This window comes from Octodon degus, unplaced genomic scaffold, assembly GCF_000260255.1.
Source record: "Octodon degus isolate 3935 unplaced genomic scaffold, OctDeg1.0 scaffold00169, whole genome shotgun sequence".
NCBI classification, from domain to species: domain Eukaryota; kingdom Metazoa; phylum Chordata; class Mammalia; order Rodentia; family Octodontidae; genus Octodon; species Octodon degus.
The window spans coordinates 1,044,998-1,068,347 of NW_004524745.1; the positions used below are offsets into that span (position 1 = coordinate 1,044,998).

General features: G+C 54.7%; 1 protein-coding gene across 5 annotated transcripts in view; it reads right to left on the bottom strand.

The window, feature by feature from the left end:
* The window catches only part of Cxxc5 (CXXC finger protein 5), a 35,959-nt gene that overhangs the window by 12,027 nt on the left and 582 nt on the right, over nt 1–23,350 (bottom strand). The window contains exon 1 of one of the 5 annotated variants that reach the window (XM_023703323.1): nt 23,303–23,350. The exons of 1 other annotated variant lie outside the window; for it this stretch is intronic. The gene's annotated coding sequence lies outside the window, so the exon portion shown is untranslated. Of the gene's footprint in view, nt 1–9,163; nt 9,222–11,354; nt 11,438–23,141; nt 23,229–23,302 lie in introns of those variants that run through there. 3 more of the 5 variants (XM_004643237.2, XM_023703324.1, XM_023703325.1) reach the window with 3 other exon arrangements.

Consider the following 23,350-nt stretch of genomic DNA (forward strand, 5'->3'; position numbering starts at 1 on the left):
TGGTGCCAGCTTCTAGGGCCCCTATGGAAACAGGAAGCTGCCCACAGGTGCACCTGGGCTGCCCTGGGGGTTGGGCTCCACCCAAGTTCAATGTGTCCCCCGAGACCAAGTCACGGTTCCGCTAGCTGAGAACCCATCCAGGCCATGAGGGAGGCACCTGTCTTGTCTGCTGTTCAAGGTCCAACAGCTCTGGCCAGCATCTACCCGCCTGCCTGGCCTGAGCGTGGAAAAAACTGGAAAACAAAAGCCCCCAGACCGCAAAGCCCTCCCTGCAGAGGCGTGGGGGAGGCAAGCAAGAGGCGAGAGGATGAGGGAGAGGGAGGGAGGTGTCGCTGCGGCAGCAGCCCCGGAACACAAAAATAATGAGGCGAGAGGGGCCATGGGGCCGAGCTGGCTGGTTCCGGAGTCGCTATCTGACCTTGACAGATGCCACAGCTGGGCGCCTGGAGAGGCGCCGCAGCCACCCGCCACCACGCCACTGTTCCGCAGACCCCCCACCTCCCCCAGGCCAGGGTCAATGGAGGCTCAGGCAGGCCAGCTACAGGCAGCCCCCCACCAGGCAGGAGCTGGGAGACCTAAGTGCACCTCCCAGGAGGGAAGTGGAAGGGTGGGGGGCCTAGGGAAAAGGGAGCCAGGCAGCAGCAGGGCCTGAAGGTACCCAGTCCTCAGGTGTGGCTGCAAGTGCAAGAAGCAGAGCTTGCCATTGTGCTTGTATACCTACCGGGTGAGTGTGTGAAAAGAGAATCAGAGTGTGAGTGTGGGTGTGACCAGGATTGTGTCTGTGTGCTGTGTCCTTGGGTCACACAAGGCTAGAAGGAATGGACTAATGTTCCTGAAATGGTGCAAACACATCACTCGGGCAGACACGGATCACTGCCCCACCCCCTTCCTGAGGCACAGCTCTCCTGGTGGGTGCAAAAGTCAGGCTAGGGCTTGAGGTAGAGCGGGGGACAAAGAAACAAGTCCTCCTGAAGGCTTGTCACTTACAGGGAGAGGGCAGGTGCTCTAAGGCCCCTCCAGACCTGCGCTCTTTCTCCCACTGTGGTAGTTATGTCCCAGGCTCTCAGTGATGGGCACAGGGCTAGGCGCAGCTACCTTAGGGATGACAGCAAGGGACTAGGGTGTGAGCTGCAGGAAGGGATGCTGGGCTGGAGGTGGATTAGCAATTCCGAGCACTGGCTGCATAATTAAAAAATCATTACAGGCAGGCGGGCGGGCAGAACGAGTGTGAGCTCACGCCTGGAGCAGGCGGGGACACAGCCATGGAGCTCCCCCTCAAACCACTTCCCCGAGGAAAAATCCCACCTGCTAATATAATTATGGAAAAACACAAGCACGGAAATTCTGTTTCAGCAAACAACGTGCCTGAATGCCCAGGGACTGCCTGGCCTCCAGCACAGCTGGTCGGCTAGTAACTGGCCCCTAAGGCTCATGCAGCTAGGCAGCCCCTACCAGGTCCAGACTCTGACCTCTATGCCCTCAACAGCTCCTGTGAGAGGGGAGTGAAAGGTCTATAATATCCAGCTCCCCAAATCCAAATCCAGATCCAGGAGAAAATGGGCTGGTCCTGGTTGTTTACAAAAAGGAAAACTGAAAAAAAAAAGGGAAACTAAGGCTACAAGTCCAAGCAGGTCACTATGTGTTTTCAAAGCTGAAAAATACTCAGCTGAGAGGACACCCCTTTTCTCTCCCCCTCTTTCTCTCTGCCTGAGATAAGCATCACCTGAGACTGGAAGGAACTTGTCCTAGCCTTGTACCTCAGCACCCTCCAGAGCTGTACCCCTCAGTGGGAGTGTGTATGGTCCCCTAAGCCCCAATCCAGACACAGGGCATCCTGGCCTCATGTGGGTTAAAAAGCCAGGCAAGCAGAGCTGGCTCATACCCAAGAAAGGTGGCCAGCTCTGGGGCACAGGCCCCAGAAGGGCAGGAACAGCCGCCATCACCTCAGGCCTGGAGCGGGCAGCAGGCAGCGGGTGGTGCGGGAGGGAGCTGGGCCTAATTAGTCTGCCTGGGACCCGGCAGGCGCCGGGAAGGCAGACGCACAGGCACGTCGTCCGTGGCCGCCTCCAGGCGGCAGGGAGCCAGGAGGCCAAGGCGCCCAGAGAGTGGTGGGCAGGCGACCTGGGAAGGCCTGGGCCAAAGAGATTCCATAGTGAGCAGGCCTGCCTCCCCTCACTTCTCAGTGCCACCAGGCGCAGCAATTAGAGGCTTTCAAAGTTTGTCCTTAATTGGTTTCATTTTTGCCTCATAAATGATTCATGGCCCCAGAGGTCTGGGAGGCTGAGGGAGTGGCAGAGAAAATTTGGGGAGGCTTTTTGCCTGGGACCAGATTCCCCACACCTGAGATTGGGGAGGGGGCCATGGCCCCAGCCTAGCAGACTAAAGGGATGGAGAAGCCCTGGGCAGGTGGGACCCTGAAGCAAAAGTAAAACCCAGAGCCTCTCCTTGGAGCTCTAATTAGAAACTGCAACTTCTCTTCTGCAGACCAGAGCTGATTCCAGGCCCGGTTACAGCAGCTGCTGGGCCCTGGGAGCATGAATAATAATGCAGCGATAACAAATAACAGCATCATAGTTGTAATAAGATGGCACACACTTACTAGGTCCAGGTACCAGCTAAAAATAGGTATTATCTCTTCTGACCACCCTCTTACCCCAGCACTGTAGGAACAGATTGCATAAAGGAAAAAACAGGCTAGGAGATTTAAGACTTGCCCGCTGACCCCTAGAAGCCTTCAACTTTCTTTTCCTTTTTTTTTTTTTTTTTTTTTTGAGAAGAGGGTCTCACTATGCAGTTCTGGCTGGCCTTGTGCTCCCCTTTGGAGCCCCCAGACTGGTCTCAAACTTGCAGAGATCCTCCTGGCTCAACCTCCCAAGTGCTGGGATTACAAGCATGCGCCACCTGGTTCCGGGGCCCTAGGTGGGAGCCCGCACATCAGGGGCTGAGACAGCACACCTGGGCACTGGGGGGGGCCCCGAGAACCCATGGCATGTGGGCCTGGGTTTGAACTCAGGTCCTTGTGCTTGCCAGGTAGGTGCTTATGCTTCTGAGCTAGCTCTCTCTCCAGCCCATACCCACAAGCTTTCAGGGATAAAGAACTCAAGGTTGGAGACCAGGAACCCTGTCTGCCAGGTGGGTCAGGAAGCAAGGGACCCCAGGAAGTCTAGGAGTTGTCCTGCTGTCTGAAAGAAGCCCACAGTGGGCAACAAGTGGCTTAAACCCATCTGAGGCAGGCTAGCTGTCCCCAGATGTCTCAAGCTTACAGGCTGTGTGTACTTGGTTGAGTAATGTCCTCTCTGGCCTTTAATTGACCCATCTGTGTAATGGAAACAAACACAGAAGCAGCACGGCCCACCCCAAGTGCATTAACACAGTTTTGGGCACTTGGATACAGAGATATCAGAAATTCTACCCAAGGTTGTTCACAGCCTCAGAGATACATACAGAGGGTTTAAAACTGTGTATACTCACTAGGGCTAGGGGTAGCAGGCCAGGGGGAGGACGTGAGAGCTTTCCCCCTCTGGCCCCTGTCCCTTGCCTACAGGTTGCTCAGGGAGAATGACCACATGAGATTGATGTGGGATGCAAAGTGCCCAGCTTGGCCAGCCACCTGGCCCTGGAAATCGGGGGAGAGAGGAATGCACTAAAAAATCCTAGAGAGCCAGGTGGGACAGTGCATGCCTGTTAATTCCCAGCATTCAGGAGGTTGAGGTAGGCATATGGCTCCAAGTCCAAGGCCACCTTGGACTATACAATGAGACCCTGTCTCAAAAAACCCAAAATAAATAAACTGATTTAAAATTAAAACCCTGGGGACCGGGGAGATGCCTCAGTGGAATAAGCGCTTCCCTGGCATGTGCAAGGGCCTGAGTTCGATCCCCGGTTCTGCAAAAATGAATGAATGAATAAATAAATAAATAAATAAAATTAAAACCCTGGAGTGGATAGAGGATAGAATGACACCAAGTCAAGACCAATAGCTCTTTGGGTGCTCACACACACACACACACACACACACACACACTGCCACTCCTTGTGACACTTTCAGCCCCCTGTCCCAAACACATATGCCAGGTTACCCCTCTGAACACCCCAGTGGCCTCTTAGGGCCCTACAGCTGCACAGTCTAGGCAGCTTCCCTGTTCTTCAGAGCCTGCCTCCACCAGACAAGGAAACAGGCGGGAAACTCAAGTGGCCGCACCTCCCTGTACCTCAAATGCCCTACTTCTCAAGTGAAAAAAATTAGGCTCAGAGAAGCTGAGACCTGAGGATTGAACCTAGGGCTTCCTATATGCTAGGCAAATGGTTGGTCTACCACCAAGTCACAACTCCAACCTATCTAGACAATCTATGCTCCTCACCTTGGTGGCCTCTTGGGGAACCAGTATCCCAGACATGTTTCTGGCCTGGCCACCTCTTGACCCAGCCTGATCATTCTTTGACATGGTCTTACTAGATAGTTCCACCTGATCTTACATTAGATTTCTTTCTTTCTTTTTTTTGTGGTACCAGGGATTGAACTCAGGACCTTGAGCTTGCCAGGCAAGTACTTATTCCACTGAGCTATCTCCCTAGCAGTCCCCCCTTTTATTACATTAGATCCCCACACACACACCTGGTCTTGAACCTACTACACAGACCTGGCTTGCCTCAATCTCACGATGATCACCTCAGCCTCCTGAGTGCTGGGATTACAGGCACATACCTCCAAGTCTAGCTCCAGCCCTGACCCTCTTTCCTCTGTCTAGACTCCTACAGAAACTAGGATTGGCACAGCTGAAACTTGGGGAAAATGACCCTGCAGGGGCCCCAAGGACAGTAGGAGGCTCCGTATGTACCCTAGAACCTGGAACCCCTAAGCATGGGGCCTCCTGCTTCATCCTAGACTGGATGGGATGGTAGAGGAAGTCCCTACATACCTACATGTGGAACCACCAGTATCTGTGAAGGGTAGTGGGGGAGAGGATGGCACACAGTGCTAGGGTGACAGGTTGGATGGAACAGCTATTTTCTGTGGCTCCCTCCTTGAAGATCAGGTTCGATTTACCCTGGCACACTTGCTTGCAAGGTGGCTACCTGTGTGATTCCTACAGCTGGGTGTGCATCCCAGGGGAAAAAAACTAAGCCTCTGACCTCCTGCCCCACCCTGCTGGAGGATACAAGTCTCTACCTTGGGCCCAACTGTGTCCCTGCCTCTCGCACTCTGGAAAAGACTTGGGGACTAGGTCCAGAGGTTTTTCTTGAGAAGGGGAGTTCAGGAAACTAACAAACACTCAGTGGTCTGCACTGGCTGGGGGCTCTGACAGGGGAAGTGACAGTTGCTTGCTCAGCATACAAAATGAGTAGCTGAGTTCTTAGGACAAAAGTTCATCTTTAGCAGCTCATCAATAAGCTCCGCCCACATGCCATTCTGGGCCCAGAGACTCACCTGCCCTTTGCTCCTCACTGCCACCCATCTACCTGTGCCAGGGCTGCCCAGCCAGGTTACCAGTTGCCCTCTCTGCAGTCTGCCCAGGAAGCTATGCATCTATAGAGGGTCAGTACTGACGTCAGCGAGACCAGCCAGGCATGGAGCCCGCCACCTCCGGAACCACCAATTAATTAACTTTTTCAAATTAATTTCCCAAGCAAAATTCCATAATTACATCTGCCTCTACCAACCCAAGCTCGGCAAGCAAGAGAACCCCATAATGAAGTAGAACGCGGTTGAGGAGATACTACCCCAGCACTGAGACCAGGTCAGGGAGGCCACTGGGGATTTAGATTCAGTATGGTGGGGCATTTGCCTGTCTTTTTTTATTCTGTCTGGGGAGGAACAGCTCAGGCCCCCTCAGCCATGAGGTGGGGAGTTGGGGAGATCCAGCTCATCTAGCTACCCCCACGTCCGCACCTTGGTGGCCCCAAACCACAGCAGGTCCTGGCACGGCCCAGTAGCAGCACAGGTGCTGCAAGGCTGAGGAGGCCATGGCTGCGGTGTTCTAATTTCCCAAAGGGGCCGAGATTAATTAGCTCACACACAGGCGCAGAGAGGGAAAGGAGAGCGGGAGCAGGGGTGGGCAGTGGCAGGCAAGGAACTGGCTGGCACTCCCCCCTACCTGCCTGCCATCCGCACCCGCACCCGGCAGGCAGTCAGGTGGCCTTGACAGCCTGGGTGCTCTGAAGGTCAGTGGCCAAGCTGGCTGAGCCAGCAGACTGGCACTGTCTCCTTCCCATAATCCTCAAGACCAGGCTGGAGGACAGGAACTGGGTAGACAGTGCAGGGGGATGGGGAACATCATTGTCACCACCATCTTGTCTCATCCTTGCAGCAGCCCAAGGATAGGGGCCCTGAAGTTATTCCATTTCACAGATGAACACGCTGAGGCTCAGGCTGTGACTCAGTGACCGGCCTGTCATGTAAGTTGTGGACAGTGGAGGTACTCTGGGGCCAGCAGGGAGAGTGGCAGGAGCCCTGTACCTGGGAAACCTAGGTTTTGTATGTGGGGAATGAACTTAGCCTGTCCCCAAGAACATAGAACGTAGTCAGGTCATTTCACAAATGAAGAAAACAAGACCAGAAAGGAGAAGCAATCTAAGGCTGGGACCAATAACCTCTAGCAAAGCCAACCAGACTCAGGGACCTTTAGTGAGTATCCCCAGGGCCATGTGAAGTTTAGAGCTCTCCTTGGCTAAGGGGAAAACTGACCACTGTGGCCGCCCTGTGTCCTGAAGAGGAAGTGCCCACGTAAGGGATCTTTCTCAATTACTGGGCTACCCAGAGATAAGAAAGGAACCCTCAACAAAGTGGGAGATGGGGAGGTGTGTGACCCTCAACAGGCCCCTAGGTGGCTCTCATAGGCCTAGTAGTGCCGTTTCCCAGGACTTGCCCACACAGACATCTCTGCAACAGGAGTCATCAAGCTGCTCTGTGGGGCATCCCTTGCCCTTCGCCCAAGTGAGACAATCCTCTTGCACAAGTGTGGCTAAAGGGGCTCACTCTCTTTAGGGTCAGCAGTCCCAAAGCCTGTGGAGGTCAACCCTGAGGAGTACCTCCAGGGAGACAACAGAGTGCCCTAAGCCAGTGGGCACAGTAAGGAGGGGTCAGCCCTGCTATGCACATCACCCATCACATGTAACTAGGAGTTACTTAGGCACAGGCTGAGACCACATATAGAACCTGCTGGGCTCGAGCAAGAGTTCCTCTCTGCCTGCCTATAAGTTGCTCAACCTTGCCGCGCCCATGTCCTGGGCACTGAAATGCAGCCAATGGCGACCTCAACTGGACAGGGCCCTGGAAACAGCATATGTGAAGCTGCTGGTGCAGAGTCGGCATGCAGTAGGTGCTCAACAAATAGCTGTGTTGTTATTTATACTTTCACCATCTGCCAGCATAAGCTTAGGCTAGGGGTGTCAGGTGTCCTCGGCTATAGACCCCGTTCTGCCTCAGTCTGCCTTAAGCTCTGAGTCAATCCTCAACCCAGTTTCCCTAGGCCCAAATAAGAGCAAGGCCTCTGGCCTCTAACCTGCAGGCCCACAAGTAGATGTGTTCTGAGTCTAGAAGGGTAGAGTCAGTCTGCCAGGCCTCCATCTCCTCTCAGGAGGAAAAGCTTACCTCCACAGCCCTTCTTCCTACATCCCTCTTTCTACATGCCAGCTACCAACAACCACCCCGTCACAGACATGCGGCCAAGTCTCTCACTACCTTGCCAAGAACCTATTCGTCACCTGGAAGCTCATGTTCAAGTATATCTTTTTTGTTTTGAATTTATTTATTTGGTACAGAGTCTCGCTACACAGCTCGGACTGACAGCGATTCTGCAGTCTCAGCATCCCCAGTGATAGGATTATAGGCATAGTCCACCATGCCTGGCTTTGGGGCCAGCACAGCCAGTTCCTGGGCCAACACGGTGTGAAGTACCAGGGAACGAACCTGCGTCCTTGCGCTGCCCAGGCAGGCAGTTAGACTGCTGAGCTATCTCCCCAGCCCCTATGTTTTTTTGTTTTTTTTATAATTGTTTTATTTATTTATTTATTTATTTATTTATTTATTTTTATTTATTACATTTATTTATTGTGTGTGTGTGTGTGTGTGGCCAGCTCAGCCCACCAGGGGGCGCGGCTGGCTGGCATGTGGTGCTGGGGGATTGAACCGCAGTCCCTGTGCTTTACCAAGCTTGTTTCAAGTAGGTGCTTTAGACCACTGAGCCATCTCTCCAGCCCCTGTTTTTTTGTTTTTGAGACAAGGTCTTGGCATGTAGTTTAGGTTGGCCTCGAACTCATTATGTAGTCCAGGCTGGTCTCAAAGCAACCACCCTGCCTCAGCCTCCCTACAGCTGGGATTATAGGTGTGCACCACCATGATTAGATTCTTCTAAGTTTATCTTGTTATGGCTGTACTGTGTGAACACCGGGTGGAAGAACAGAAAAAGCTTTAACTATGTTTGGCTCTCTTTTCTTTCGGAGTCTGAAGCCTTCAGGAATTTCTCCAAGGATTCTAGGTTCTTCTACCCCAAGCCAAACCCACTGCCAGCCCTACAGTATCCATTCTAACTAGTACCCCCACTGTGGAATGAACAACTAGAAATATTTCAGCTTTGGCACAGCAAATGGGGGGGCAAATACAAGGGAATGGATAGACTTCACCTGGAGATTTAGGTACCCCACCGCCTTTTTTTTTTTTTTTTTTTTTTTTGGTGGTATTGGGGATTGAACCCAAGACCTTACATGTTAAGCATGCATTCTACCACTGAGCTACACCCTAGCACCTACTTTAGGTCCTGCAGGTTTAAGACAAACATGAAAGGGCTGGTGAGATGTCTCAGTGGTCTAAAGCACCTACTTAGAACAAGCTTAGCAAAGCACAAGGACCGCGGTTCAATCCCCCAGCACAACATGCCAGCCAGCCCTAACCCCCTGGTGGGCTGAGATGGCCATGCCCCCCCCCCACACAAAAAAAATTAAAAAAAAAAAAAAAAAAGACAAACATGAAAGACTAGGGATACAGATTTGAGGTAGAATGCTTTGCCTAGGAACTGAGGCCCTGGGTTCAATCCCCAACAGCAGTAGCAGCACCAAAAGACAAGTATGTGAACACACACACACACACACACACACACACACACACACACACACAAAGTCAAGACAGGTTGGCAAACTGGCCCATAGTTAAACAACAAGGAGCAACCTGTCCAATCCAGGGGGGATGTCCAGTCTTCCTGCATAGCCATTACTCCATGTTTTCCTCAGGAGGCTGGGCCTCTCTCTTCCTTGGCCACTGTCCAGGCCCTCACAGTAGACACTTGCATGGCTAGGGTGTAGGCACTTGCCTGGGCTCCGAGTGATCTATACCTGGGTGTTAGCAAAGCCATAACCACCCTTAATGACCAAAAAGTCAAGTCCATCAGATTTATTTATTTATTTATTTGGAATCAAATTCAGGACCTTGTGTTCGCCAGGCAGGTGCCATGCTGCTGAGCTATATATATCCCCAGCCTCTCAGACTCAATTCTTTCACCTGAAAAAGTCTCATTCTCAGGGCCGGGGAAATAGCTCAGTGGAATAAGTGCTTGCCTGGCAAGTACAAGGTCCTGAGTTGGATCCATGGAACACCACACACACACACACACACACACACACACACACACACACACGGCTTGTTCTTCAGACCATAAAAATGGGTATGCTCCCTATTCTGTCCAGGCAGGCAGGCCCCAACCCTTGTAGGGAACAAAGACTTAGAACTACAGATGGATCCTGAGGGTGTACCTCCAACCCAGGAGTCCAGGATTTCCATGTACTCAGGCTGGTTCTATACCCTGGTGCAGGGATATAAGCTAAGAACAAGGGCTATGGCCAAATTCTAAGTCTCAGGATGCTGACTGCAAGGTAGGAGTGGTGGCCTGAAGAATGAGGGCCTTGGGAACCAAAGGGACACAGAAAAACAGGTGCCAGAGTGAGCATGAAGGGGACAGACTCCTGGGACAGAGCCCCTCCTGGGACAGAACCCACCCAGTCCAAGAGTTTCATTCCCTGCACAATGCTGCCCCTGCACCCTCTCGGAGCCCACCTGGAGCAAGAAGAACAGCCAGCCACTCAGTGCTTCTGGAGAAACCGATTTTCCACAGCATTCCAACCTTTCCTCTTCCCAGGTCCTTTGCATCTATCTCCAACCACCTGTCCCGTCTGGGCTACAGCTTGTCATACAGACGGCAAGTGGGTCCCTACACAGAGGTGGATGAGCCCTTATCCTTACCACCTTACACAATCAGACAACACCAGGCCTTAAATGGAGGTGAAAGGAGTCCTACCCACCTGAGGGGGAGGGGAAAAGCAAGAGCAAGAGCAAGAGCAAGAGCGAGAGTGAGATTGAGATTGTGTGTGTATACACACATCAGGCTTTGTCAGGTCAGGGGCCCTGGTCTAACTCTATGGTCTCATCTGGGTGTGGCCACAGAACACCAGGGGTCTGTGACATTAAGGATGGAGCCTCACTGAGCAGTGTGTGTGCTCTGTGGGGGCCAGTGTGGCCTTCTCCCCAGAGGTATAGCTGTGTGCAACTATGTGTGTGTCTGCCGAGGAACACGCCCGCATGTGTACACCAGGCGCCAGGGCTAAGGGCGCACCCCTGGAGTGTCCCCACACGATCACATCTGTGATGCATGTCATCTGGGTGTGCTGTGATGTGTGGAATTACATGTGCTATGAGTAAGTGCTTCTGTCTTATGTGCCCCTAAGTATGTCGTGTGTGGGGTGCACGAGTGTATGCTCCGCCTGCCAGGCCACAGGGCCTTAAGGGGCTGCTGGGGAGGGGGTGACTCATGTCTCCTGAGCTAATCCTGCCACCTGCCTGCCCAGCTCACCCTGCTCTGCTGGGCTCATGGCTGCAGGGGGTGGGGGTGGGGGGAGACACGATTCAGGCAGACGCTGCAGGGAGGCTGGCTTGATAAATAACCTGCTGCTTCCCCAGGCCTCAGAGAAGGGAGGTTGCCTTGCGTGCCTGCCTGCCTGCCTAGGACAGGGAGGGGGAGGTGAGGGAGGCAGCCCTGGCCCCCAGGCTTCGGCTGCCCTGGCCCCCATGGCCCAGGCTGCGGCTCCGGTTCCTGTTTCATCGAAACCTGAGCTGGGAAAAGCCTATCGGGTCATCTTGCCTGTCCCGACGGCCGCCAGGCCCAGGCAAGCTGCCCCTCAGGGGACAAGCCCGCAGCCTGGCCGCCTGGCCGCCTAGCCAGTGGGTGGGTGGGGGAGGATATTTCTGTCCAGACTAAATGAAGCTTCAGGCCTCTGTCAGTGCACCCCCCCAACAGCTGCTCCCAGGGGGCCCTAGCTCTGCAGCACTAAATATAGGCCCCCCCAACCCAGCAAACCCCAATGTTCACCTCGTTCCATTGGCCCCACCCACATGATGGTAGAGGAAAGGCTGGGGAGTCCACTGTGTGACCTTGAGCCAGTGCAGCCGCCTCTCTGGCCTCTCAGCTGTGAACAATCAAGAATCAAGTTATTAGCCCTGGGCCCTGTCATGCCTAACAGAATCTGTTGGGAGCAGATAACAAAAACAACTAAGTTGGGGTCTTTGCACAGAGATCACAAGAACTGAAGTCCCCTCCCCATGGTACTCCCAAGTTGCCTTTAGGGTTACAAACATGACCCTCTCAAGCCGGCAAGTTCCTTGCCCAGGCTGGGTAATACCAGGCTCTTCCAATCTGCCCCAGCCGGACCGTGGCCAGGAAACAAGTTGTGCCAGGCTTGGGCAGGAGAGGAGGATGACAGCTGCTATTTCCTGGAGGCCACAGTTAGGCACAACCCGGATTCCTATCCGGCTCCACTCTCCACCAGTGCCTTTCCCAGGCTCTAGGCCCCAACAAGGTACCCCCCCACAGGTGTCAGCAGCACCTTAAGTCTCAGCCAGGATTGGTGCCACGGCCCTCACTGCCCAAGTATAGGCAAGGAAAGGCACCCAAATGCTCTTCCTTCGGGAGTGGGGTAATGATGATCCCTATAGGTTTGAATGGGCGGGTGGAGAGCAGCTCAGATCTGCCTACCCACCCGGCTGCTTCCCCCAGCCCCACATGCACCAAATTCCCCACATGCCTGTCTGTCTCTGACAGCTCGCGCAAATACTTGGCTGCGCGGGCACCCGCTGTTCTAAGCCCGCTGTGCCTCCTCCCCTGCCTTCCTGGGGGCTCTGCAGACGCAGGCAGAGATGGGCGGGGGCTAGAAGCCAAGACGCTGGGGGGGGGGGACACAGGGAGACCAGCCTCGGTTTTCAAACACCACCCCCAGTCCAAGTCCAGGAGGCCTGAGGGACCTGGGAAGGCCCTGACATCCAGCCTAGGCTGGGCAGCAGCTGCTGAAACCCCCACTGCCCCCCGGAACCTCCCAGGAGGACCTTCCGGAGGCCTCCCACTCGCCAACGAAACAGCATCTGCCACCCCTGCGGCGATAGCAACTCAGGACAGGGCGGAGGGCACCTCAAAGCCCCACGGGAAGGCTCTGAAATCTGGATGATGGCCTGGACCTTCTCAGCAGCCCTGACTCTCCCCACTCCAAAACTTGGTCCTTCTCCTATAATGTTGAGGGGCAGGCCCATTGATCTGCCAAGCTTGGGTTCAACACATGGAGCATTTGGGAGCCTTGTTTGTCCCCCACTGCTCTGCCCTGCTTGCCTGGTCTCTCTCCCAGGTGACCAAGGGAGGAAATGCTTCCTGAGAACAGCTGGGATTTTCTGCTGGACACTGCTGCATCTGAACACTGCCTCTTGGAGAGGGTCGGCATCTCCACCCTATTTCTGCAGTACTAGCAGATCTGCCACTTAGGTCAGGATTCCCAGCATCCAAAATATCCGGACACACAGCACAGACTGACCTCATGGGAAAACACCTAACACCTTCCATTTTGTAGATGGGTAGGTATACCGAGGTCAGGAGATAGGCTTTCCTATCCCTACCCACCCAGGACTGGGAACTAAAGCCTGAGCTACAGCCCCAAGATATTTTTTTTAATTTAATTTATTTATTTGTGGGTGTGTGTGTGTGTGGCCAGCTCAGCCCACCAGGGGGTGGGGCTGGCTGGCATGTGGTGCTGGAGGATTGAACCGCGGTCCCTGTACTTTGCTAAGCTTGTTCTAAGTAGTTGCTTTAGACCACTGAGCTATCTCCCCCGCCCCAAGAGGTTTTTTTTGTTTTGTTTTGTTTTTTTAAGGCAGGATTTTGCTCTAAGTTGCCAGGCTGGCTTTGAGCCTGTGATTCACCTGCCTCCGCCCTCCAAACTGCTAGGACCACAGGGGTACATGGTACCACCATGCCCAGCTGCATGGTCTTCTTGAAAGAGACTGACTTGGGTCCCTTTATCATCTACCTTCTACCAATTGCTGGTCCTCCCAGGCTACTATGGGTCCTAGAGTGACTCCAAGGAGAACTTCTCAGTGCTCCAAGCCCAAATGCCCTATGGCTCTTCTACAGTACTCTCCCAACTCTCCACTGCCTAACAGTGGTCCTGCAGAGTCCCCTGCCTAACCGGCTGTGTGACTGTAGACTGTGGGATAAAGCCTCCTCTCCCCATTGCACAGATGGGGCTGCTGAGGCCCCCAGGGGAGGGGAGCTGCAGGCAGCCATGAGTCACAGGGGGAGCTGGGAAGCTGCCCGGCCCTGCCGGCTGTTGCTGGAAGCAACAGCCTGAATTTCCTCCTCACACTGGTACCTCGGGAAGCGTGGGCAGCAGGCGGGCAGGTGGCCACAGAGAGGACCCCTCCTGTGCCTGCAGGCTAGCCACATCCTCTTGCTGCCTGATTGGGCCCACAGCCCACCCCCTACTGGCAGAACTAGCAGCGGCATTCCAGATATGGGTTCATGTCACCTGAGGGTTCCCGGTTCTGTGACCTGAGGAAAGATGCCCTCCCAGAGCCTCAGTGTCCCTTACCACCAAACAAGAGATTAAAACATGACCAGTCATGCTTCTTTCCCACAGGAAAATTCGGTGCTGTGATTCTAGAATACCAACATGACAAGATTCCTGATGAGAATCCTTCCATTTCAAGTAACCTGTGATTCTGGACTCTTGGTACTAAAAATTCTAGAACGCCAAGATCTGACAGCCCCAGAAAAAAGGGGCCACACCCCTACCCTACACTTACCACTATGAGCCCAGTTAACCAACTTCCCATTCAGTTCGTGGGTTTCTCCCAGCAAGGTTGACAGGAGCTGATATGAAGGTGGGGAGCAGGTGGTGTGGGCCAGGGGAGGGGCTGGTCTAATCCCAGAGGACAGACCACTTCCTCCTGGCACACATTGCCACAGACATCAGGAAGTAAGCCTGCATGGGGGCAAGAATGGATGGCTGGGGGTTCGTGAGCCTGCAACCCCACTCCAAACTCCCAAGGGAGGGCCACAGACTGCTCTTAGGTCAGGGCTGGTCTCCTGCTTCTCAGGTTCCAAGCCAAGCTCCACGCTGCATCTTCCTGTCTTCACCACCCACTGCTTCCTCCTTCCCACCACAGTCCCTTCACCTCCCAAACCAGCTCCAGTTCAGCCCAGGTGCCAGTCAGTCAGAACAAAGGCTCCCAAGCCCATCTGGCAGACAGAAAAACTGAGATCCAGGGAGAAGACATGACCTGCTCCACAGGTTTGGCCTGGCAGCCTACTGGTCTCTGACCACCCGTCAGCCCTGTTCCCATCTCATTTCTAGAATCCTCCACTGGGTCAGTGGGTTTTCACATAGCAGCCGTCCACTACCACATATCCCACATCCCAGTGTCCTTTAGGAGAGCTCATTTCACAGCCAATCAGCTGGTCATTCACTGATTCATTCTTCTATTTACCCAACTAGCTAGGTAGTCAGCCCATGTCTGACTCACTGGGAAGCAAAGCATGGCCTGAAGAAGGTCTGAATGTAGCATGCCTGAGTCTGCTCCATGTGCCTGGTACAGGTAGCACAGGAGGTACCCAGGAACACATACAGGCCACCTCTGGCTGTCTTTGTGGTGCTCACAGCCTGTGCAGGGCTTTGCCAGGACTCAACCACATTTGTCAAAGGCAAGTTACAAACTGCAAGTCAAGTCTCAGTGTCTCATCTGTGTAAGGGGACACTAACAGTACCTAAGCTCCCAGGTCTACCAAGAGGACTAAAGGAGGGAAAGGGCAGAGAGCTGCTAACACAGAGCCACCCAGGAATGAACCTATGATCAGCTAGCACTAACAACACTATGGATAAAAATTTGATAATAGTAATAAACGGGGGGCAGCAGCAGCTAAATCTTTAAACACTCAGTGCCAGGCACTGGTGGTACAGGACGGAATCACTGTCATATCCCATTCAAGACTGGCAAGAGGGGGATAAAAAAAAAAAAATCCCTGCAGGGCCAGCTATGGTAGTGTGCTCCCATAATCCCAGCACTGAGGAGGCTGAGGCAGGAGGACTGCAGACTGTTCAAGGCCAGCCCAGAAAACACAGGAAGACCCTGCCTCAAAAAAACAAACAAAAAACACAACAAAACAAATCCCTGCAATTATCTAATGAATGAGGGAATCACTGTCAGGAGAGATGGCCCTGTCTCCATGGAAAGCACAAACCAGCATATATTTATGGGGCATCTTTCTGCACACTGAACTGTGTGACCATGAGGGACCTGAGGGGTCCCACCACACTGGTATGGGGCCCCAACGTCCCCACCCCACCCGTGCCAGTGATGGCAGTGGAGCGAAGGGATCATGGCAAGAGCAGGGACCTGGCCCGGTAGAGAGAAGCCTGGAAAGATATTTTGCATAGTTCTGGCCACCAGATTACAGGCCTAGGTTAGGCCCAGGGTGGGGGTTTGGAAGCTGCTGAGTGCCAGGTCCCTAGCACCCTCACTTTCTGCCTATACTAGCATGGCATACACATTCCTGCTGGCAGAGCAGGCAAGGCAGAGGTCAGAGGAGGTCATGAGCAAGGGAGGGAGCAGTGGGCTCCAGGGCCATGTGGGGTCTGCCAGACAGGGGAGGGCGGACACAGGGCTCCCGGGGGGCCACCGGGCAGGCCTGGCTCTGCCCTGTTGGGGCCAGCAGCTGGAGGGGAGTAAATATAGCGTGGGGCGTCCTGGCCACATTCCTGGGAGGCCAGCACGGCTGCCTGCCCGCTGCTCTAAGCAGAGAGCAGCAGCCAGGGCCCAGAGCCGCCACTGCCCTCTTCCCAAACAAACAGAAAAATAAATAAAACCAGCTCTCACGGCTGGCCAGTGCAGCTGGGGGGAGGGGGCAGGAAGGGGTGGACCCAGGGGGGCGGACAGCAAGCAGGCCAGTTGCTGCAGTTTCTGTTCCACTGGGAAGGAGGCAGCCAACAAAAGAGGAAAATGGAGGAAAAGGGCAGGGAGATGGTCAGAGATGTCAGGGGAGGGCAGAGGACCCTGGGAAGGATGGAGGGTATCACAAGTGGAGGGGTGGGGCAGTCGGACCCAGAAAAGCAGCAGGGCCACTCGCATGGGGGGGGGGGCAGCTGGAGGAAGGGAGAGGCAAGCCTCTGGGTCAGTAATTCAGTGACGGGGTGGGGGCCAACAGACAAAGGTGGCCATGTGGGATGGGGCAAGGGGCCGCTTGAAGGGCCATGAAATATTAAAGAGCCTTGGCCAGTGAGTGACAGAGGTCACAGAAGGCAGGGGACTAGCTAGGGGGTGATGGGGGACCCTGAGGCAGAAAGCTGCCCCCCTCATCATATCCAGTTTCTCCTGCTAGAGTCCCCTGTCTTTCCATAGACTGAAAGGACAGGGTGAAGGTGGGGGGCCCTCAGGGATGGGGAGGAGAGGGAGACCTTAGCGGCTCCCTCTTCCCTCAAGCTGATCTGGGCACAGTCGGCCTTCCAGAGCTGCCAGCCACCCTCACAAGAAAGCCAGGAGGCCTGTCAGCACAGCCGCTGCTACGGGCGCCTCCTGGGGAAGGCGGGGTAGACATCAGCTTCCCCTTCCCAGAAAAAAAAAATCAGCTAAGCCACCACTTTCCAGAGACCCGCAGGGAGGGAAAGCTGTGCCTCACAGCTTAGCTGAGCCAGCAGGTCCCCCAGCCTTCCCTGCCTACCCTGGTCCCCTATTACTGGCCTCGTGACCTTGGCCAGTCCCTGATCCCAGAGTCTGTGTCTATCTTTTGGGATTTTTTGGAGCAGGGTCTCACTATGCAGTTCAGGCTACCCTCTGCCTCCCAAGGGCCGGGACTGCAGGCATGCACCACCACGCCCGCGGAGCCTGTGCCTTTATCAGTCCCACCTCCCCAAGGCTTGGTGTGAGAAAGGAGAGGGCATGTTCAAAGTGGAAAACCTACTGGGACCAAGGAGATCCTCTCATGTGCTAGTCTTCTAAGGTCACTTCTTATCAGGCCCATTTCACAGAAGAGGAAGAGAAACTAGAGAGGTAAGTAATGCACCCAAGGCCTCACACCTGGTAACTGGCAAGATGGAACACGAATGCTAAATCTAAGCTGGGAGCCCTACTCCCATTCACTGGGAGATTCCAAGTCCTTATCAGGATAAAAACCAAGTATTCCTCCCTCTTTTCTCCCCCCACTCCAGACAGGGTCTCCTTATGTAGCTCAGACTGGCCTAGAACTTGTGATCCTCCTGTCTCAGCCTTCAAAGTGCTGGGGCTGTCTTGTGTGAGCATGCCCAGCTAAGCTAACTGGTAAACACTGACTGTGGCTAAACTACCCTTGAGCAGAGCACTGTGCTATTATGTTTGTGTTTATCTGACAATGGTCTTGTGTGGTAGCCATTCTTTTTTTCTTTCTTTTTCAGACAGGATCTTGCTATGTACATGTAATCCAGGATGGCCTTGAGCTCACAGCAATTCTCCTTCCTCAGCCTCCTAGCGCTGGGATTACAGACATGCACCATCATGCCTGGTTGAGGCAGGTGTTCTTAATGTCCCATTTCAGAGACAAACTAAAGTTTGCAGATATAATACAAAGTCTGTTTGTTGTAATGCAGACAGACAGTGACATTGAGGCTGGGGAGATGGCTCAGTAGAGTAAGCACTTCCTTGGCAAGTGCAAGGGCCTGAGTTCAAGCCCCAGTTCCACAAAAAAAAAAAAAAAAAAAAAAAAGTGACATGGTCTGGATTTGCAGCCAGGTCTAATGAACTCCCAAGGTACTGCTCATACACACTGAATAAGCCAAAGAAGGGGGTTAGGAGAACCCAGTAGGAGTGGTCAGACAGACTGGCTCTTGAAACAGGTGAAAAAGGTCAATGATAAGGTCATAACTGCTGTGCTTCGGAGTGGTCAGCAATTGTTTTGGAAGCAAGAGGGGACAGTGCCTCTGAGGACCACAGGTATGGCTATAACACAGGGACTTGGCTGGGATGACCTGTCCAGTCTACCCAGAGCCCCTGTACCAGGTAACATCGAATTCCTCCACCAGCATGGGTATATTACAGCTGATCCAAAAAGGCTCAGGGGAGGACTGTCTTGTTGGCCTCAGAGTTCTAACCTGGGCTGCAGGGTCAGTGTAGTAGGAGCTCAGCACCTCTCCCAGAGCCCCCAGGGCTGGTGGAAGGAGGCTCAGGATCCCCCTCCCTTCCAGTCCCTGTTAGCCCAGAGGGAGGCCAGCATCAGAGGCAGGAAATGAAGAAGAATTTGCGATCTAATTGAGCTGGCGGGGGATTAGGCAGCAGAATGCAATTACAGGGGCTGGAGCTGGGCCAGGGGCACTGACACCCCGAGATGTGGCCTTGCCCAGGTGACTGAGCCCAGCCAGTCTCTGGCCAGAGACACTTGACTGGGGGAGGGGGTGAGTGATGGGTTAGGGCCTGACTGCTCTCCTCAGCATACAGAGGACTGCAGGGTTCCAGGCTCATGTGATACCCAGAAGCAAGAAGTTTTATTGGGAATGCTCCAGGAGAATAAATGACAGCAATATGAACTCACATGAGGAGCAGGCTGACAGGCACATGTATTCTCACAGGCTCTGTGCATGCATATACATACATGTTCATGCTCCCAGGTAAGCCTCTCAGTCTCGTTCACCTGCACAAATGCAGCCTTTCCAACCTGCAGACATGCAGCTACGGCCCCTTGCTGCCACTGGCTCCACCAAAGTGGGGGAAACATAAAAAACACCCATGACCTTAAAATCCTTTTATTCCTGTAATCACAGGCTGCCATCGCCGTGGATACGCGCTGTCACCCCGGCCCCAGCCTGTCTCCCTCCGAGGCTTCCAAAACTCCCAGCAGGCAGGCAGACAGGGAAGCTGCCCAGTTACTGCTAGGAGGAAAAGGGGGGGAAGGGGAGGGTGTGGACTGAGTGGAAGAGGTCTGATCACACACACACACAGGCGCGCGACCTCCAACAAACATGAGGAAAAACAACAGACATACAGGAAGAGAAAGAAACATGTAGCTTTCAGCTACTGAAGACACAGACCACTGCCCACACAGCCTACATAGTCCCACACCTATATTCACAACCAAGATTGTATCACCCAGCGACTCAAACACTCTCAGGTTTATAAGCACATTCAAAACACATAGAGACATACAAATCATGAATACAAACTCTCCAAAACCCTGGATACAGACAGGAGTCAGAATATACACATTCCCACATTCGCAGGACCATACTCAACTTTCAGATACACAACCTTAGATTCATAAGCATACAGCTCATGTACATATACAATGCATTTACACGTGCTCCAATTCACAAATCCAAGCATGCCCAGACTCCTATACCCTGAAACACATTCAACATTAGATTCACAAATACAGATACAGTATATTATTTAGACACACATGCTGTAATCACAGTACATGAGCAACCAGATTCCAACATCATAGACCAACAGACTAGTGCCACTGACCCTCCTCGGTCAGCTGACATTGCCTCTGGCTTCCATAGGCAGGTGGAGGGTTGGAGATTCCCAGGTCTTCAAAGGGGGCAGTCCTTTCTCATTGCCAGCAGCCTGGGAGGGTGGGATCAGCGCTGGGGGGAGGCTGACAGTGACGGGGAAGTAAGAGAAAGCAGAAAAAACTTCAGCGGGATATTCTTGTTGGGCAGTAGCGCGTGAGTAACGGGGGAGGCTTTTTGTGGTCTGGTGAGTTCCAGCTATGAGCGAGAGTTTAACTATTAATACACTTAATCAAGGACACTTCACACACAAACACACAACCACACACTCTGGGCTAGGATGGAACTGGGCGACAGGGGGACGGATGGGGGGAGCCCCAATCAGGGCCCCAGGAGGTGGGAAAGGGGTGGAGCTTCTGCCTGGGCCTGCCTCCAGAGCGGGCAGTGCTGTGATTCTGCCATCCCTAGAAAGGTAGGGGCTGATACATAAGTAGATGTGCAGTACTTCTGTATCAGGCCAATGAATAAGTGAATTACACATAAGTACTGGGCCATATAAATAAGAGATCTTCCCATCCTTGGCCAGTTAAGGCATGCTCCTCGGCAACATGCCTGGGAATTAAGACTAACTCAGTATACAAGGGACTCTAGGAAAGCAGACTAGTTGCCCCTTTCCTCTATACCACCCAGCACCCTTGAAAGTCAGCTGACCTCATCCACTCCCATATCCCTTTCTGTCCTCCTAGGGTGTGACCTCTATTAGGTCCTCCAATAAATAATCAGGTGGTAGTGGGTTTCTAAACAAGGCCAGACATTTAATTCCCAGAGACTTAAATTCTTATCCAGATTGCAACCCTGCCCCCACACGCTCACAGGACTCAGTTTCACATTTGTCAAATGGGTAGAAGGCAGGCAGAACTGGAAAGCAGCAGAAGTTGAGGGTGACACGGGGGGGGGGGGGGGGGCTTGGGAACATAGCCCTGTGTGAGCCTAGGCCCTGGACACAATCTTCTTCCCTTCCCCCACCCAGCCCAGCCCATCCCATCCCAGCCGGGTGGACATTCCAGGCCTCACGTGATAAAGAGGAGGCCACTGGCCCTCGGGTAAGTCAACAGCCTCTGTCGCAGGAGAGATAGGAGGCCCAGGCCAGGGTCACCTGCTGAGCCGGGAAAACAGCCCGACCCAAACAAATACATAAATAAGGCACCAACCCACAGCCAGCCAAGGGTCGGTCTGCTACAAACAAGCTCTGCCCTCACCTTTGGAAAGGAGGTGGCATGACAGAGGGAGGCGCGAGGCTGGCTAGGGGCTTCCCTGGGAAGAGCCCTAGCTCCTGCCAGGACGGAGAGAGGATCTACCAAGTACTAAGGCTGACAGAAAACTCGGAGGCCAACCTCTCAGCTGTTCCCACTCCTTCCCAGGGCAAAAATCAAACTGTCAGCCCCTCTCCCTCTCTCCAAGGAGAAAGGACAATTTCCGTTGGGGGGGGGTGACAGCTGCAGAGCGGGCCGCCAACACGCCCCCCCCCCCAGCTCCAGCCTCTCATCTAGGGAAACTGCTAAATCAACACCACGCAGTTGCGGGGAGGAAGAGCTGGCCGCAGCCTCTCAGCACGGTTCTCAAAAAAGGGCTGGAGGGGATTTCGGGTCCCAGTTCCTGGGTTCCAGTGCCAGTTGGAACCTAGGGTAATAAGTCTGGGAGGGGATCAGATCAAGCTTAGGCCAAATGTTCCCAACTGCAGGGACCAACACCCCCCCCAACCCACCCCCGCGAGCTGGGGCAGCTGAGGTGGCGCCGGGCGTTCAAATCGCGCTCCAAACAAGTCCGCAGCGACCGCGCTCGCAGCCCCCGCCAGGCGGCCCCAGCGGAAAACTTGAAAGGGACTCTGTTTGCCGGCGGCCTCGGGGCGGCTCCAGCGGGGGCGAGGGCCGAGCGATCACACACGCCCCCTTCGCAGCGCTTCCTGAGCGAACGCGGGGGGGGGGGGGGCCTGGGCCCACTACAAAACCCAGGGCTCGGAACAGCGCCCGCTGCGCAAGGAAAGGCGGGGTTCGAGAGGCTGGCCCGCCACCCCCCAGGGCACCGTCCAGCACCCTCAACTCGAAAACCCGACTCGCAAGACCACCCAGGGTTCAAGGGGCAAAGCAGGGCGCGGCTACCAAGCCTTCAGACCCCGTCGCAAAAGACTCTAGGGAGCAGGTCTTTCCAGATGAGTCACTACAAAACCCCCCAAAGCTACCGGTGCCTCTGTGCAGCCCATGGCACCAGCCCAACTCTGCGCACCCCTTCCAATTCCCCGGGGAGAAAAAGACAAGGGAGGTTGCTCCCTCATTGGGCGCTTCCTCTCTACTGACAGACACTAGAATAAACCCATTTAAAAACTGGGGTCACTCACTTTCGGTGGATCCTACAAATAAACAAAGCAGGCGCACCCCACGCCCCGCCGGAAAGCAGCCCATTCTGGGCTAGGACAACTTCCCCCAGTCACAAAATTAACACATTCCTCTCGCAGTGGCTCAGCCCCTCGCCCCGGGGAAGCGAATGGGAGGGGGCTTGAGGCCGAACTTCAGGGGTAAATTCGGGGCCTGAGCAGTGAGGCAGGAGCCTAGGACGCCCGCCCCCACCCCACCTCCCCAGCCATGGGAACACCCCCATTCTCCCTCCCTGGCTTTGCAAGCCACTTGGCCCACGCGGGGCTGGGGAGACAGCCCCAAAGACTCCCCGAGGCTGGGGAGGAAGGGAGTGAGAGGCCGCGGACGGAGGGGAGGTGGGAAGAGATACTTGGACGGAAAAAAAAGGTCAAACTTGATCAGCCCGCCAGGCACCCCGCGGGCAGCGGGGGCGAAGAACCGGAGGGGAAATGCAGAAGTGGCCGCCGCCTCTCTCAAGCGGAGGAGGCTCAGCCACGCTTGGTCGAGGGCGCTCGGAGCAGCTGTTGTTGCCCCCAAACCCAGAGCAGTGAGTGGGGTCTGATGCGGGGAGCGCGCACCGGCGATCTCCAAGCAGCCGCCCCCGCGGCCGGACGCCCGCAGACACAGAGGTGAGGACCCCCGGCGCCCGCCGCCCCAGCGCCTGCGAGCTCGAGGCATCGCGACCGGGACGCTTACCCTGCAGGGAAAGCCCCATCCCCACTCCACGGAGTCCAACCCGCCGTCCCCAACCCTAAAACCCCTCTTTTTGTCTGAACTCAGTGATCTGCGACCGAACACACTGCGGCTTGGGGAGGCTTGGGTGTAACAGTGGCCACCAAACGATCACCGGCGCTAGGTCTCCCAGCCTCTGGGGCTCCGCGGCTCGGGCTGCGGGCGGCCCCCGCCCCTCCCAAACACAGACCCCCCTCCCTCCCGGTCCCCGGCTCTCCGCACCTGAACTTCGGGGGAACCCGCGCCGCCAAACTTTCCGCAGACTTGCAGCGAACTCCGGCCCCGGCCGCGCACCGAGCCCCGGGGGAGGAGAGGGAGGGAGGAGGGAAGGGGAGGGGGCCGGCCTCGGGGGGGTCGGGGGAGGGCCGTGGCCCGACACCTACCGGCTCTCGGAGTAGTCCAGCCGCCACCGCCGCCGTCGCCGCGAGGCC